The sequence below is a fragment of the Tympanuchus pallidicinctus genome, unplaced genomic scaffold (assembly GCF_026119805.1).
Source record: "Tympanuchus pallidicinctus isolate F22 unplaced genomic scaffold, pur_lepc_1.0 scaffold15, whole genome shotgun sequence".
Lineage (NCBI taxonomy): Eukaryota > Metazoa > Chordata > Aves > Galliformes > Phasianidae > Tympanuchus > Tympanuchus pallidicinctus.
In genome coordinates, this window is record NW_026294669.1 from 3,153,027 (window position 1) to 3,170,422 (window position 17,396).

General features: G+C 40.3%; 2 long non-coding RNA genes across 3 annotated transcripts in view; one reads left to right on the forward strand and one right to left on the reverse strand.

The window, feature by feature from the left end:
* Positions 1-17,396, forward strand: part of LOC128077037 (uncharacterized) — a 134,198-nt gene that overhangs the window by 110,541 nt on the left and 6,261 nt on the right. The window contains exon 3 of one of the 2 annotated variants that reach the window (XR_008204809.1): positions 3,151-3,239. The exons of the other annotated variant lie outside the window; for it this stretch is intronic. This is a non-coding gene — a long non-coding RNA (uncharacterized LOC128077037). Of the gene's footprint in view, positions 1-3,150; positions 3,240-17,396 lie in introns of those variants that run through there. 2 annotated transcript variants of the gene reach the window in all.
* Positions 1-17,396, reverse strand: part of LOC128077036 (uncharacterized) — a 35,035-nt gene that overhangs the window by 649 nt on the left and 16,990 nt on the right. The window contains exons 7-10 of the long non-coding RNA XR_008204808.1: positions 17,076-17,232; positions 6,574-7,632; positions 3,041-3,171; positions 1,651-1,853 (exon numbers count right to left, since the gene is read on the reverse strand). This is a non-coding gene — a long non-coding RNA (uncharacterized LOC128077036). The remainder of the gene's footprint in view (positions 1-1,650; positions 1,854-3,040; positions 3,172-6,573; positions 7,633-17,075; positions 17,233-17,396) is intronic.

Below are 17,396 nucleotides of genomic sequence, written 5' to 3' on the forward strand. Positions count from 1 at the left end.
CTTCTGTTGCTTTTTGTTGCCCTTAGAAAGACAGACTGGTCCAAACAAGAAGGAGGTGGCTTCTGGCCATTCCTCTTCTTCCCTTCTTAAGGTAAAAGAATTAAAAGCGAAAGGAGAATTTTTAGTCAATGGCTTTCACAAAAGACTGGGATCCTGTTCTGCAAACCCCAAATGGGATGCCAGGCAGGTCCCTAAGGGATACCAATGTTTCAGTGGCCCAGGGTCATTGGAGGTTCGGGTTAAGGGAATGAATAGTAGCAGCCAGCAAGTTGGCATCAGTTTGTGCTGGCCTGTTGGGTCTGTCTTCTGCCTCTCAAGAGTACTTATATCCACATAGTAATGATGAAGATTCATTTGTAGTAATGAAAACCTCATAAATTTTGGTGTGACTTATTCACTCAGACCACACAGACCATGCAAGATAAAGTCAAATCATACAATCTAATGAAAAGTAGGTACTGGCATTATTCCATCTATCATAGAACTGTCCTCAGACTGGAAATAAAAGGTCACAGCATTCTACTCCTCAAGAGTAAGCACCAGTACTTAAGGAAAAGGACATTTATTGTTTAGCTTTGGTGATACCAAACCTATAGGTCATTGACAAATAGACATCTTTCCAATTCGTAGGGGATAGTGCAAAGTTGAATGTGCTTGAGAACCATCAGTAAATATAACTAGCTACAAAACATGAACATGGTTGCCATTAATGGCTCAGGATAGAGCAGATTCTGATTTTTTTTTACTCCACCTTTCCTCTCTTCCTGTTGTCATGTGAAGCACACTCCCAGCCTGAACACATCACATAATTCCTCTTTGGTTGTCTCGTTGCAGCTCATATGTCCTTCATTCTCACACCATATTTAAAATCACAACATAATTCAATTCTTGTAGGAACACTTACTCCCCTGTATTCATCCCAGAGAAGGAGGAATTTTTTTGTGATTTTTTTCTCTTGCAATTCTCATTCTCATGCCCTCTTCCCTCTGCAGTGACAGTCAGTCTTCCTCTGATATACTCAAAAAAAGAATAAATGATAACATGTTGCTGTTGCTGCTGTATTTCCTCGTTATTGATACATCTCCTTTATAGAGGGGTTCTTCCTTTGGACTTCTTTTTCAAGCAGTGTGGCCTGCTACCAACAGGTTATATTCAAGAGCAAAAACAATAGTTAAGATATCAGACCTTAAAGTTACCAGTCTTCAATAGGATAGCAGAAAAGAAATTGTGTTTCATGATGTATGAGACTTAGGCCATTTAAATACATGTGAAAAAGGTAAAAAAGGTCTTTTTGTGCAATAATTCTGCATGGGTCATACCCCATGATGTTCAAGAGCTTTTCTGTCTTACGCATTCCCAAATGAAGTTAATGTATTCACTTAAATCTCCATGCTTGCTGTCCCTTCTGTCCTTTCAGCAGAATCTCCTCCACTTTCCTATCACCAAATCTAATCTCAGTTATTTCTGCTTCACCTCCATCAAGCACACAAATCCAAAGCCCATCCACAACCTCAAGTCCCCAAAACCAATGAGAAGAACTTTCTTTCTTCTAAGGATTAGAGTATTTTAGCATTTACTTTTCAATCTATTTTTGTATGCTTGAAGTTTGGAGCTCCTGTTGGGATATCACTCAGCTCTATAATTAATTACCTTGTTTACTTTATGCAGAAATCTTCTTTTATTGGATAGTAGTAGTCAGCAATTGGAAGTGAACTCGGAGATCTAACTCGGTGTCTTCTGGAAGTGATCTAACTGTTGGATCAGTGTGTCCCTGGCACATTTGTAGAACAAATTCATATGTCGGTTTCCACAAAGTACTGGTAGTGTCTCAGCTTGCCAGCTCTTCCGTTCTCCTGCAAATGAAACAAAATTCGAACTTTAAATCCAGCCTCTGCAGCCTGTTCCAAGATTGAAATTCAAATGCGCGGAGCAGAGGCCACCTCTTGAACATTACTTTTGGTTAATCAAGAGCTTAGATGGACGTGCTTTTTTAGATGTGAATTGGTGTTGTGGGAACCTGACAAAATCGTATCAATTTGAAAATTTTCAGATGTGCCAGTGATGTTTTGAGAAGTACTGATCTCTTGTGGTTTCCATAATTTAAAACACCTTCTGGATCAGGTAAACTCAACAGACTGGCACACCCAGTTGAGCCAAGTTTTCATACTTTATATCTTAAATACTGAATAAAGAGAAAAAAAAACGAAAATGTTCAAAAACATTTGCTTAGCAAGCCCCACATTCATTGCTGTAGTACCTGCACAAACTTCACCAAAAACAGTGGGACAGCAGTCTTCTTTTAATCAAGCCCTTAATTTGCATCCTGTAAAGAGTTTCAGAATTTGGCTGATCTGAAAGCCCTGCCCCAACAGGGCTGATACATTTCACAGAGTATTATAAATAATATTTTAAAACTCAAATAAATGAGGTCTCCAAGCATTTTTTTTTCCTGAAAAATTTTACTATATTTATGAAAATTTAAATATGCCTCTTGAGAACCAAAACCATCACAGCAAAGAAAACAACAGGACCAGACACGAGAGCACTTGTATTCTGAGCACAAAGACATTTTAAAAGACAAAGCCTGACATTTGCCCCATTTTTAGGTGAACAAAAATACATAAATAAATTACTAAATAGGCTTATTACAGAGTCATTCTGCTTTTTCATATACCTACAACGAAAATGAATCATATTTTAATGCAGGAAAACCAGGTGACAACATATTTGAATTCTGTATAAGATAATGAGCTGTATTTTCATTTGAGATGTGTCAAAATAAAATACCACTGGGAGAAAGTGTGTCTTACTGAATCCTTTATAATAGGCAACATAACCAGCAATGTGTGAAACCAGAGAAATTCAAAACCACATACTAAGAATCACCTTTAAAAGGTGGCAAGAAGCTTTTAATTCTTTCCAGCTCTTCTTTTTGGGATAGATCACAGAGAGGAGAACCCTCACAAAGATTTTTTGGGGTGCACTATGGGAACAATTCTTCCATGGCAGATATTGATATTTTTGTTAATGAAATGCCCACCTGATGGTACAAACCCTGAGCTGAGCTGTCTGAGATTTGGACTGTGCACAAAGAGACAGACCTCGAAACTCGCTCCAATGAAACCAACAGTTTTCTTTTTTTCTTTTTAGGTATTTCAATCACTGCCGAGTCTGGGTGGCAAAAAAAAAGAAAATTAAAAAAAAAAAAAGAAAAAAGGTGGGTTTTTTTGTGTATGAACATATAAATGAATGAAACACGAACATGCCTCACTGCTCTTCCCAAGGTGGATAAATGACCATCGTATGTCACTCTGAAACGGAAAAATCCTAGGAACCTACAAAGTCATAGAATGGCTTGGGTTGAGAAGACCTTAAAGATCATTCAGTTTCAGCCTCTGCCTTGGAAGGGACACCTGCCACCAAACCAGATTGCTCAGGGCCCCATCCAACCTGGCCTCGAGCACCTCCTGATACAGGTCACCGAAAGCTTCTCTGGGCCACCTGTGCCAGGGCCTTGCTATCCTCTGAATATACAATTTCCTGCTTACGTCTGTTCTAAAATCACCTTCTTTCAGTTTTAAACCATTAGTCCTTATAAAATGTTTCCACAATTATTATAAGCCCCCTGTAAGTACTGAAAGTCTTCCTTGTCTTTTGACATAAGTCTGTTTAGAGCAAAAAACAAACAAACAAAAAAAAGGGGGCAGGTTCTTGGACACAGACTGTGTTGCCTTGCAGCATTGTGCTGCCCTCCCTCAATGGCAGCCTCATATCATGCTAGAGATGTTCCATCACCCTCCTACACTGCTCACCTCTCTCCAAACTTAGATGGGAGACACATGCTTTTTCCCCTCCACCCCATTTTTTTCAACAGGATAAAAATAAGTGATGTAAAGGAGTCTTTCTCTAGCACCCAAACAGCTAGCCCTGCCTAATATCTGCAGTCTAAATAATCGCCATATGTGGCAGTGGAATACAAGTTTGTGGGCTTTTTTTTGTTGTTTTTTAATAGAAGTTAATCCAGCTTTGAGCTGGATTAATTCCCAATGAGGCTTGGGGACAGACAGCTGTTTCTCTTCTTTTGCATGGGAGCACTGCCCTCAAAAATCCACCTATACTGATCAGCTTCCCTGATGCGCGCAAGTTGTGCCTATTTTTGAACTCTTGTTCACATTCAGGGACAGCATTGCAATAATCTCTGCTTCTCCAAAAAAATAAATAGTAGGAAAACATAAGAAGTTAGGACATTTGGAAATCTTTTGTTGACTATTTAGCCATGGAATAAGAAAGGCTGCAAAGCTCCCATCTCATCTGGAGAGTTGGGAAGGAGGAATATTTGCAAAGGAGACACTGGACAGGAAAATAGGTATTAGTCTGTAAGGGAACAGCAGAGCCAGATAAATCTTGTGCTGATTGCTAAGACTGAAATCGCAAAGAAACATTTTTAAGGAAACAAGCCTTAGAGTGCTTATTTACCCTGCAGCAAGCAACAAGCATTGGTGAAAATAACCACAGGAAAGAAGAGGGGCAAAAGACTAAACCAGATGCTATTCTGAACAATTAACTTGCATTTTCCAACTTGCTAGTAATAAAAATTGGGTGACTGCTCTGTATAACCAGAGTTATACACGCTTCTGTATTATTCCTTGGCCAGAGTACTCCCCAAACCGTATCTTCATCCAAACAAATTATATTTTGTCCAATAGACATGGAGGGTGTATAATATCCTATCAGCTAAGTTTGGTCAGAGAATGTTATTTCCAAAGTAAGGCTAAAAATCATACCTGAGGCTTGAGGGTAGAAGCATTTGCTTGGCAAGATTTAAATATCTGTCTCTGCTGTTTTGTTTTTTCAAACAGATTATGTAAGCAAGTCAACTCATACCTAAAATGTGTCTCAGTTTGTGTTTGTTCTGCTTTTTTATTGCCACATTTGAAAATTAATAATTCAATGTTCTAATATTAGCTGTCATCTTAGCTGTGATAAAATTAATAATTCATCAAACCGGTATCAAACAAATGGCACCTTTTTATGCTGGATGAGAAATATACTTTGCTATATTGTGCAGAGCTAAATTTGGTGAGATTCTCCACTTTATTTCAAATGAAATCATATTTTACCAATTAGTATATCATTTTATCATCTCTGTGCACTGTAAATTATCTACAAGAAGACTTGCAGCAGCATAGGGTGTTTGCTTTTTTTTTTTTTTTGGCAACCTGTTTTTTTTTCCAGATGAGCTGCAAGACAAGAACAGTGTTTTCTGACCAAGCAATTCAATCATTTATGTGCCCTTTCCTTCCAATAATGTGCTCCCAGGGAAAGTATCCACCATACCTGCAGTGCTCTGGCCAAATTCCAGTTTGGGTAATTACGTTCTGCCTGTCTAAACTCTGCCTGGAGTTTCATTTGGAGGAAGCATTGTTTGCTCCCTGCTCATTGTTGTGGGCACACGGATCAGGTGCTGGGCTCATCTCTGCAGGGGCTGGCTGGGCTCCAGACCTGGATGAAGCGAGATGCAAGAGCAGAGCAGCTTGTGCTACATTTGCAAAGCATCAGGAGATCTTTGGAGTGAGAGGTGCTGTGTAAATGGGAGGTCACTGATGCTATCTGGGGTGCAAATGCATCCCTGCTCAGAAGCTTTATGGGGAAAAAAACAAACAAAAAAAAAACAAAAAAAAACAGGAAAAGGTCTCTTGAAAATGTTTCACGTGTATCCTGACACGTTTGAAATTCATTTTGCTACAGCATGCATCTTCCCCAAAGGGTGGATTCATAGCTTAAAAGATGTTCAGGAAAATGTCCTCGAAAGAGGGACAACATGAGAGGTTGGAGCATGGACAGGCTGCAGCTTGTCCAGGACAGGAGGTTGGGTACTGCAGAGCCTGCTCCTCTGACACACTGATCTGCCCTTGGGGTCCTGCAGCACAGGGTAGATGTGGGCTGCAGGTGTGGGGACAAGGGGGCAAACGTAAGACAAGTGCTCACCACCAGCAGCTCTCATCATGCAATGATGGATGTTCCCAGCTTCCCAGGCCTCCTGTGAACACCCCCTTGTGTGCCCTCACTTATGCTGCCATTACACATTCAAAACTGGCCTAATCCCTTGCATCTGAGCTGCAGCATCCCAAGAGTGCCAGGTGATGCCTCAGCAGAGGCCTGAGCCCATCCATAGTGCTACCAAGCCCTGGAAGAGCAGCCAGCTCTTGGTGACTAAGCCATGGTAGGAAGCTTATAGACATAATGGGTGCCTATCAAAACAAGCAGTATGGTGACACATGAAAACACCAAACTAACTTCCCGCTACAAGAATGCTGATATTATATGCTGCTAGGATGTAAACCAACACCCAAAATAATCTTCCCCACTGCACCCCATTTGTTGCAATGCTAAAATTACTGACCCCTCTCTTTTTACTAGTTAGTACTCAATCTTCCCACGAGTTCACCTCCACATTCTTCCATCCTTTCTTCATGTTTGCATTGCAATATTGCATTACTTATATCGCGTTACACATCTGCTTTAGTCCCCATCCTGCTTCTTTTGGCACATCTGTGCACTGCCATTACTCACCTGCCTCCTCCTAACGCCGTGATTGAGCTCCTGTGACCAACTTTTTCTCACTTCATCTTTCTTTCCTTTTCCTTTCACTGCTATTCAACTATCATCTGGAAATCTGATTGGGTGATGGGGGCTCGTCATCAGTCACTTACGGAACCTTAAAGGGACAGAATTTCTAATGGAAATTGAATCCAAAAGGTTAGATTCCATTGGGAAATTTCAAATTGACAAATTTTCTGAATGGATCTCTCCTAACCTTGCTGTATATAATATATGCATTTATTGAGCTTAATTTTTGGTTAGTATCAAAATGTATTGATCTGCAAGATAAATATTGACTTGACCTCGCTTTCTCTCAGTCTATATTTACTTCTTGAGTCAATAAGTCTAGAAACTGATCTGACAGGAGTCAATAATGGTTTAAAATTCTCAAAATAGCAGCTTTGCTCTAAGGTTGCAATTCCTTATTTTAAAGTTACTGCCTTAAATACATAACCACTCAGGAGAAGTTAACACTTTACTGCACAAAGCCACTGGGGAAACACTCAGATGCCAGGAGACCTTGAAGCGACTTCAGGCCAACTGTGCCATTTCAGCACTGGCCAAGCTGTATTTCAAATATTTTAATAGTGACCTACTGCAGTCCATCTTTTGCCCTGTGAAGCCTAAAAATATGAGCTTCTTTCTGGAGGTTACGCCTGCATATCACTGATTGGATTTGTCAGGGCTAAACTGTCTTCAGCCTTGGGAAAACTCAAAGCTTGCTAATGGGTAAAGGTTGTCATCATGAACATGCCCTCTCTGCCTTAATTTCTCTGCTTTGTGAGCTGGTAATTAGCCTAGAAAGATTTTTAGAGTCAAATGGGATTGTATTCTTTCAATTTCTTGTAGTGTGGTAGACATGTCTCCAGTTCATGTCTTCATCCAGATTTTTCTCATGCTGTGACAGTGCTCTTCGTGATTCTGAAGTTCAGCTTCCAGTTCCTGGGGCTCCTGTTTGAGTTCTTCAGCAGATAGTTTGATCACTCCTCTTAGTTTGAGTCCAGTGCTACTTTAATACCTGAGAAAATACTGTAAAGTGATGTAAGGAAAACTGTAAGCATCAGGTATTATCCCATTCAGTAGATGTTTTCCAGTTCATTAAAGATAAGCCAAGGAATGAAAATGGAGAGAAATCCCTCCCTAAAAAAGAAATTAAAGATCACCATAAAATACAAGGAAGCAACAGGGGTGGGTCATGTATGTTTAAAGATACTTGAAAAGTTGAAAGGGCTGGGAAGCAGAGGGTGGAGGGTGAAGTCAAAAAATTTATCATAGGAAATTTTCTTTAAGACTTATTTTCCCCAGATCTTAATACAGGTAGTTTTTAGAGAAGACAGTGTGCAGGGCAATAGGTTCTAATTAAAGCAATCTTATCCTAATATTCACATATCGACTTATTTTACTAGTGGGTAAAGCAGGAAGAGAAGCATATGATATACATATAATATACATAGGTCTGATTGAATGGGAAAGAAAGCAGATACTTTTCATTCTCTCTGCTAATGTTACACAGAAAGGACTAACAATGGCAGGAAAACAGGTTTCCAAATTGAAGAGGAGAAAAGGAAGAGCAGCATTCCCACTTACACAGAGGCAAAACCCCTTGCTAAGAGGCCAAAATTCCTCACGGCAGAGAAAAACAGCCACACCAGAATATTAACAAGCCAGGAATCACTGCACAAACAGTATGAGATATTGTTTCCATTCCTGGTCAGAAGGAACAAGAGGAAGATTCAACCATCCAGCAGGCATTCTGTCCTGCCGTTACCTTTAGTGAAACACAGAGAGTCACAGCCATGGAGATTCCCAGTCTTTAGACAAGACCTCCTGTCCTGGATTGTGCAAATAGTTAATACACTCAAACTGGAGCAATGGAGCAATTACAGCTGGGAATACAGAGAGGGGTTGAAAGAGATGCCCTGGCTGCCGCAGTTGGGCAGCCCCATTCTAAAAGGGGATGATGGTTCCTAGCTGGGATGAGAAGACCTTTCCTAGAACTGAAATCTCATTCCTGGTGGAAACGGAGGGATGGATTTCTATGAAAATAATGTTCTGATTTTGAGAATCTGTGTTCTCTGACGTGAAATCACTCTGCTGAAAAGTTTTCAGCCAGCCTCAGTGATTTTAATTAAATAGCAATGGCGGTGTGTTGAAATTCACAGTCGCCATCCCTGTTTGCTTGTGGGTGTTGAAAAATAACCTTAAAAGAAAAAAAAAGTTTACTCTTTACTCAGCAACTTGAACAGATTTCAACTAATTTTGCAGTTGGGAGGAATGCGCTCAAAGACAGAAATTTTCTTGACTGAGATCATCAGAGCCCCGAGCCGAAGCAATTGTGCAACTGAGAAAAGTATTCAGGCTAATTTCACAAGAATTATTTACTCTTTATGCCATTAATTCACACCTACAAAGAAAAAAAAAAAAACCAAACCACAAAAAACAAAAGGTTCAGAGAAACTCTCTGTCTCCCCTGATAACTTCAAGATGCTCATCTGAACTGGGGCCTGAATTTCTCCAGTGAGAAGTGGAGAGTGCTCATCCAAAACCATTTAACCCAGCAGTCCTTGATTTGTCCCTCTGCACCCGCGTGGAGAGATGCTCACAGAGGGGAGAAACTGATTTTCCTTTTCCGAATTCTTTCTAATAAACAAAAAGCAGCTTGCAGCCTTCCTCTTTTGTGTGAGTGAAAACAACCCCCTTTTTATTAGTAATATTTTTTTAAATATTAGAAAAAGGGACAATATGCTAAAAATATGCAGCGAACAAATATCATCTGTACAGACTGGAAGAGAACCTTCATAAATTAACCTTATTAGTGCATTACTGTAAGTGAATGCCAAAAAAGCTCCTAATTTGCATTAAGATAGATTTTTCAGGTTGGCTGCATGATTTAATTAAAGAAAAGATTAAGAATCATTAAACAAGCTGCTCTACCTTGCAATAACAGAATTCATATCTGATTCAGGTTAACGAAAACACAGATGGTGATTCAGTAACTGTTGAGTTGCTGTAACAGAATGAAAATGATCCCATTAGTTCTCTGGAAATGTGAGGGAATTTGAAAATTAGCATGCAGATACATTGTATGGTGCTAGACAGCTTGGTCTGCTTGGATCATCACTGATTACTCTTTGTTTGGGTTGGCAACACTGAACTTAATAAATGAAAAAATGTTCCAGTATACCACAGTTGGAAACTGTTCAAGGTTGAAATAGGTGTGCAGACTTTCAAGAAGAGAGAGTTAAGTAAACAAATGTCAATCAATTTGGGTCTGGCAGTGTTTTTTTCTTCCAGAATGTCTGTTCTTGAGAAGGAAGTGTCATCAAAATTGAAATCCTTTCCTTGATACATATGTTCGTGTGGTATTTATTATTACAAAGGTATTTTAAATGCATATCGTTCATTTACAAAGAAACATTTTGACACCAAAAGAGGAGAAGAGCTCAGAGGAGAATGGATCAGGTTATGTGTATTATTGACAAAGAAGTCAAACTGTTGCTGCAAAAAAAAGGTTATAACAGAAGGAGATGTAAAATATAGGTAGAAACCCTTCTAAATATTTCAGCGAATTCAATAAGGCACATAAAATGATCATTGTCAGCCCATCTGGGGAAGCAGCACCTGGGCAAGTGCAGGAGTCATTTCACTCAGCACATGAAATTTTCGAGGCACTCTCACAGAGCTAACTGTATTATGTAGTTTGTAATACCTGAATCACAGCAACCTTATGCCTCCAAGCATGAGATTTTGATGACGAATCTTGCTGAGAACAGTGCACATAGGAAGATCAGCTCTGCGTTTCCCAATGCATACAGCCACTCATTTTGCTGCATTATCTGCCCGACAGCAAAATAGGAATGTGTCTTGTCTTTCCCAGAGGTTGTTTTTTTTTTTTCCCTTTTCTTTTTGACTTCTTAATTTTATTGCGAGTGACTTCGAGGCCAAAAGGTTGTGGGTAGGGTGTTACAACAGAAAAGGAGGTTGTAACACTCAGACTTTTAGGTTAAAATGTTCTCTGCTTATCACGTGTTAAGATCTTTCAGAAATGATGTAATGCACCAGGGACTGTGGTGCTACATTTGCAAACCACCTTTTTTTTAATCATTAATTGACATCATATAATAATGTCCAGCTCAGTACTCCCAAAGTGATGGTAATTAATCTTGTGGGGAAAAAAAAAAAAAAAAAAAAAAGACATTTTTAGCTTTTAGCATGGAAAGGTCATAAGCAGGTTGTTTTAGGTTTGACTGGATTTTAACCATCTGATCAAACTTTTTTTTAGCTTTTTTTTTTTTTAACATTACCTTTTTTTTTTTTTTAACATGATTGTATATAACAGAGATATCCTCAGCAACTTGGCAGTGTTTGAAAGCACGTGTTATTGCAAACAAGCGTGTCTTAGTTACAGAGGAAACCTCTGTTCTTCCATGCCCAGCACTTTTTTTTGAATGGCTTTAGAAACTTTTTGCTACGTGATACACTGCAGAACATCTTTTTTTTTTTTTAATTCTCTCATTTCAGAGTCATAGTATGGTCTCAAACAAGGTAAATCACAAGGAAAATTATCATTGAATATTTTCTCAGTACTCCACCTTGTCCTATAGCAGTTAAGTGTTCTGCTTCCGTACTGATCGTACTGTTTGGATTTTTCATCTGCTTGCAGCTCCAACTCCTTTCTTGGCTCTCTGAGCAAGAATGAGAAGGAGAAAGACTGAATTGTTCACAGTTTTCCCTGTGAAACTGTACAATCGAGGAAGATGTTAAGGGATAGTAATGCTGTGCACGCCAAGGCAGTGTTGGTCGAAAAGGATTGGATTACTGACTAAAAAGAATAGATCAGGATATTAACTGCCAGATATCAAATGATCTCAGGATATTTTGGTAGTTGCTGCTGCAAAACTGAGCAGACATTTTAAATATTCTGTGTTATTTCCATGAAAACCAGACAGTGCAAAAGAGGATGTTTGGTTTGGTATTTGATTTATATTAGTGCATTTTTGTTTGGATGAGAACTGTGAGAAGCCGGTGGTTTTGGTTCATGGGAGATCTGGCGCATCACTTTTTTGGTTTTGATTCAAGCGGGTTCACATCCCCCGAGTTTCACTCTGACTTTTGAATTTGAACAAATCCAAAAATTTCAAAACAAAACCCTGATGGAACCGCTAGCTTTCACATGGTTTCCACCCAAAATTGTAAACTTTGCCCCCTCTGCAAATGGAAGAGCATATTCGAAGAAATACGCATTCCAAATTGCATTAACAGAAGTTATTTTTAAGTCAAGAGAGGAAGATGACCCAAATTCTTCAGATTTCTCCAGAACATGGGGCCCAAAAGTCCAAATGACCTTCTCAGAAATCCAAATTGCAGTGAAGGTAATCACGCACGTGGAAAATATCATCCCAAGGGTTTGAGTTTTCTTTCTTGAGAAAACACAAATACATCGCCCCTACCTCTACCATTATTTTGCATTGGGCATTTCAACTGCATGTTAAACACAGTAGAATTTCTGGACAAAGCTCTGGCCAGAAGATGCCATTCCCCTAAAAGAAGGTTTTCTCACATTCTGTGGGGTCATCTAAAATGGAAGCTTCAGCAGAGACATTTGGATGCTTGACAGGACCTTCTTGTAAATGATGTGTCCTTGGCCAGTACAAGAAAACCTCCCAAGTGAATATATCACAGAAAATCAGGCATACAGTTCTGGCCCTTGTTAAGAAAAATAGATAATGAAAAGCAGAGAAACCTCTGAACATTCAGAAATAACTTTCATAAATATCCTCAAAGGAGATGATTATATATTCCAAATCAAATACCTCAGAGACATAGAGACATACGTATTCCAGTAGGCTCCCTTCTTAAAAGTATTATTTGACATTTTCAATTTATGCTTCCACTAAATCTTATTTATCATCATGCTTTTCTCAGCTGATTAAACCCAGATAACAGTAACTTTTTTTTTTTTTCCCCAATACTGGATTTACACACATCTTCAAAAATATTTAATACTTTTCTACTGAAAGTTTATTATGGACATCAATTAACTTACAAATTCTTTGGTGTAAAGTAATAGCATTGCATTTACTTTTCTCTCTCGCTCTGAGTCTCCCATTTGCTCTTTCTTTCCTGCTTTTGGCAGATTTGATTTGGTGTCTTTGGTTGTGGAGTCTCCTTCTCTGGAGATGTTCAAGACTTGCCTGGATGCCTACCTGTGCGACCTGCTGTAGGGAATCTGCTTTGGCAGGGGGGTTGGACTCGATGATGTCTGGAGGTCCCTTCCAACCCCTACAATTCTGTGATTCTGTGATTCTTTACGGTGTTCGGTACTTCCAAGCAAGAAATTACAGAACCTAGCAGCTTTAACCAGGTTAATGCTGCACATCTAGCTCTGGACACAGAGCTGACATTTCACAGGAGGCTGGAATGTTCTCCATTATCTCTGTAGAAGCACTTTGTAAGCTTGGATGGGATCCAGTTAAGGAGCCAAAAACAATACTGTGGAAATTACCTGTCCAGTCAAGTCTATAAAAAGTGAGTCACAGATAACATAAGCTAAAGCCAGTAATTCCTTCAAATAATCCATGAACGTACTGTAAGTTGAAAATGAAATAATTTAGAGTAATGAGGGCGTATTAACCTTTCGACGTGAATAAATAACAAAAATCATAGCTATGTTTGTCTGAAAAATGATCAGCTTTTGATACTGGAGCCAGTCTGATTTGCCATGTGTCTGGGACCTTGCACATGGCAAACAGCATGCAGCTTTACACCGCATCCTGAAACACCCTCGGGGGCAAATTATGGGACCCTGAGAAGCTCCCAGCAGCATCACGCAGCGCTACTGGATCAGACCTCGGTATGTGTTCCCATGACACTCAAAGAAGGCAAAAGAGGCTCATTTTCCCAAGTTTGTAAACAGAATGCAACTTACTTCAAGCAAAAACGGTGAGAAAATTTCAGGGAATTTTTTTTGAGGCATCACGCCTTGTCGCTCGTGGGATCTGGGAAAGTAACTGTGTTGCAATAAAGCGGACCTTAGGCTCTTTATGGAACAGGATGGAATGTTTATATTTGACTATTATGGTGATGGCTGTTATTGAAAACAAAGAATGAAAAAAAGCAAAGATAGATAAACATATTAATTATGTGTCAAACCACAGGATACCTCTTAGGACACTGTGATGGGAAGACTGAAATACTGCAGCCAACTTTGCTTATTTGAAGAGTATTTCATTTTGGGCTTTATATTAATCTTTAGGGAGAAATGAATTTCAGAATTAGTGTTTGATGTGGTGACCTTCTGAATTTCCTCCTTACGTTTAAGTGAGGGTGATATCCATCCAGCAGAGAAGCGAGGTGGTGACAGTACATGTGATCCTCACTTACATGAACCTCCATGCTTAGGTGAGCACTGGGAATGAGTGTCCCTATGTCTAACGTGCACTGGAAGTTATTGAGCTACTGAGGGACAAGTATTTCCCTGCCTTCATACCCTACTGAGAGAATTTTAAATTCACTCTGCTCATTCCCTGTAATTTCTCTCAGTGGCCCAATAAAAAGCATCATTTTCTGTTTTTCAAAATCAAAATTCAGAGGCAGAAATGCAGCCACATTAGAAGGACAGAAATACCTTTTAGAGTCCGTGTTCCAGCATATAGAAGAAGGCCTCCAATTAAAGCTACTCTCTGGTCAAGCTGGCGCTTCTGTTTTAATTGCACCCTCCTGTCACCTTGGGTATTATTTTTATTTTTTTCAGCACATGTGAATGTCTCACAGCTCCCCAAATGAAACTGGGGCTGTCAAGTGATGTGATGCTGTGTCACCATGTAGCTGATGGCCAAGAGCCAGCTCTGCCAGCACTCTGCTTTGTACTGTCCGGGGGAGAGAGCTGATTCTTCAGCAGCGTCTAATCAGTTTAAAACAAATCTGGAAGATGTTACTAGTAGACGAGATGAGATCCAGACCACAGCAGCCTCTGCATACAAAGAAGTGAAGGATTTCTTCTGAGAACAAAATTAAAGAGGTGGAAAGAACACTTGGCAGTTTCAACATAGTAATGACTGAGAATAAGAAGGAGTGTACTACTGGTTGAGGAAATGGGACTACTGGTACCTTGAGAAAGTGCACACAGATATCAAGATCTCAGATCTGGTCAGCACTGGAAAATTTCCCATAAATTCATCAGCTCCTGGTTAATTCTTGAAAAGAAACCAAGGCCAAAGAAGTTGGAAGGTAAAGATGACACATTTATCAAATAAATCACAGGAGTTATTAAAAAATGCATGGTTTGGATTTGCGTAACATCTTCCATCTGAGTTCCTGAAAAGACTTCGGAAGCTGTGTGCTTGCTGCCCCATCCCAGATAACACAAAGGTCCCCATTCATCTTACCAGTGCCTCATCTAGAAACCTCACAGAAGGCCTGGATCACACAGACGTACTCACAAAAGAGAAACTCCAAAGATTTTCTTTGGGCTGTTTTTCTGGAAAAGTTCATTTCCTTTGGACACCTTGCAGTAAAGGTGTGACACACAGAATGATGGCAGAAAACCAAATATTTTCCTCCCTGCAGGCACCTGACCTGGCTCAGAAATCAGCATCCAACGTAACATGACCAAGACCCACTTTTTAGTTCTTGCAGGAATTGACTGAGAGAGCAAGTATGAAACATAAGTACCTAGAAGGGGAATGGAAATAGTTAGAAAAGTGGCAAAAGAGCTGCTGGCACCTCTCACTGTTCTGTGAAGAGGTGAGAGAAGGAGGCATCTCTGGAGACACATTTCCCAAACATAAAGACTTAAAGCAGAAAACAGAAAGTAACTGCTAGCTTCCATTTGAAACAATCACAGTTCTATAGATCAACTATTACCAGGAGGGAAAAAAAGGAGTTGTACATCTATAAGAAAAGCTTCCATCTTCAGCATGCTGTAATTATGAGACTGCATTTATTCTCTGCTTGTGACAGGGAGGAACAACAGCTCCGAGCAGAAAGGAAATGCTTTCCTTACTGAGGAGGCAGAGCACCAGGATGTATCCCTCCTCCTCATGAGAAAAAAAACAACCTCTTCAGACATTTTGCAGCATTTCGTCCCATCGTTTGCTTTCTCTCGTAGATCTATTCCCTTATTTCCTTCACTTTATTATTACCCACATTGCTGATCACATGGGCAATGGCTCAAGTGAGTGAAAGGGAGCAGAGTTTATCCCTCAGCCTGCAGGGCTGCATCTATTAAAGCTTGCCAACTTCAGTTGAGCAAAACGTGGTGAAACATTCTTTCACCTTACATGGGAATTAACCCAAGATCTGAGCCGAGAGAAATTCTCCCACTTCTCTGTAAAATTCTGTAATTCATCTCTTTCACTTTCCATGAGGATTTTTCTCACGGTCTGTGAAGCAGGTCAGATTACCTTAGATATTCTGTCAGTAGCTGAGCGGATCGGGTATTATAAGCTCTAATTTATGGTCTCCTGTAACATACTGTATTATAAAATACTGAAAGATTACAGATCCACTTCAGTTAAACCCCTAAATGTCTGCTTGCTTAGCCAAGCATGGCCATGGAGGCTTTTAGTCCTGCAGGAACCCTGGGCTGACATCTCCTGGGAAGTGCAGGGCACAGAGCTTAAGTTATCCCTGTCTACCCACTGAGGACCTGAGGCACACTGTGCTCTTTTGGACTCTTGGGTTTTTTACCCTCTCTTGTTCTACCCTACACTGCACACTCAAACCACTCCACGAACCCTGATGGCCACAAGATCCAAAATTTGAAGGTTCTATACCTGCAGTACTAAATATCAGTGTCCTGGAATCACCGTACAGTCTTTCTTTAGCACAGGGCATTGCAGCGTGTGTTAAGAATTACTTATTGCAGCATGCTTTATGAATTTCTTTTGGCCTCTTGACTTCATCCATTCCTACTTTCACATTACTCATCTTTTTCTCCTCTTACTCTTTCCTCATTTTGTTGCCCCATCAAGGGCAATGGGCAGGACATGGCTGTTGAGAAGATCTGAAAGTTTTTGTTCCCTTCCACCTTCCACGCTGCTGTCACCAAAATTTTAGGCTGTTCACCACAATACCTCGGCAGGGCTGGCAGCCTTTTCCACTTCTTTGATCCTTGCCTGTCCCAGGATGTGACCCCTCAGGTATAAAATACCCTCCAGCAGCTTTGTATCAAACACAGCATCAAATCAGCTGTGAGTCCAAGAAGCTGCTGCAGTGCCTGCAGTGAGATTGGGGAAAGAGGACAAAGTGCCAGAGCTCCCCTGGGAAGTGCTCATGGAGAGCTCAGCTCTGTTCTCAGCAGAATCTTCCCATAATAGCATCTAACACCATCACTGACACTAATTACTGAGAAAGCAAAGGGGGAGCAGGCACATGCTGGGGCAGGAGAACCCTTGGCTGCTCTCTTCTTCTGTTCCCACCTCAAAACAGCCCTGGCTGAAGGCACGAGGCCACGCCAGCTGCAGGCTTACCTTGGGAAGCAGCAGAGAGGATGCTCCAAGCTTGGCTGCGTCTCTTCATTTGGATTAACACATCTTCCTCATCTCTGGGAGATGGTCTCAAAGAACAACTGAGTTCGTGATGAGGAGCTGATGGATTCTGCATACAGTTCCCTGTGAGACGACCGGCCTGCAAATAAAGACCTGAGTCTGCAGCATCTTGTACCAGCACAAAGCATACAACTGCACAGAAATCCTTTTCATAATCAGGAGGAAAAAGAGAGAGAGGAAAAAAAAAAAAGCAGCCCAAATTCTTAAACATATTCAGACTCAGCTGGAAATCGGACCAAGAGA